General features: G+C 45.4%; 1 protein-coding gene across 1 annotated transcript in view; it reads left to right on the top strand.

The window, feature by feature from the left end:
* LOC103608543 (serpin A11-like) overlaps positions 1-690 on the top strand; it is a 17,237-nt gene that overhangs the window by 9,355 nt on the left and 7,192 nt on the right. The window lies entirely within an intron of this gene.

The following is a 690-nucleotide window of genomic DNA, read 5'->3' as shown; positions in this document are numbered from 1 at the left end:
AAAAAAAACCCAGCATGTGTAAAGGTTCAGAGAAAAGAGATACCACTACATTTTCAAAGAACTGAGACAAATTTAATTCACCTGGAACCTAGAACACACTAGAGGGATGCCCAGCAAGAGTGCCAATGCAGGGGTAAGCAGGGCCTGTGTGGAGGATCCTAGGCGTTATCCAGGGAACCTCAGACTTGCCGGCGTTTTAAGCAGTGGAGGTCATAATCACATCTGTTTTAGAAAGATCAGTCTGGGTATTATTTGGAAACTGGTTTGGAGGGGAGTAAGAGTGGGAGACGAGAAACAAGTTAGGAGCATCTCAAAGTGGTCCAAAGTAAGCGTGATGTGTCCTTGAATAAAGTTGTGGCTTTGGAGGTAGAATCAACATACTTGGTCATTGATTGGCTGTGGGCATGAGGGATGAGCTGACCCCATCACCAAGATCTGTGCTTTCAGGAGGTGGTTGTGGGGGCAGACTATAAGAAGCAAGAGAGAAGTCACATGAACGTGACTGCAACCTACAGATTCTGCATTCTAACTATATCTTGATGGGCTTTTGCATTATCCATTGAATTTTATTAACTTTACCCTTTTTTGGACATTAGGGAGTTGAGGAGGGTGGAGGAAGAAGCTCTTGAGGTTCTCTGTGGAAGGCTGTTGTCTAGAGGCAGCTGGCAGAGAAGGATGGGCTCAGCACTT

Source organism: Galeopterus variegatus, unplaced genomic scaffold, assembly GCF_000696425.1.
Source record: "Galeopterus variegatus unplaced genomic scaffold, G_variegatus-3.0.2 Scaffold8546, whole genome shotgun sequence".
NCBI lineage: Eukaryota > Metazoa > Chordata > Mammalia > Dermoptera > Cynocephalidae > Galeopterus > Galeopterus variegatus.
Note: the sequence above shows the minus strand (reverse complement) of the source record. Positions and strands in the feature narration are given on the sequence as shown.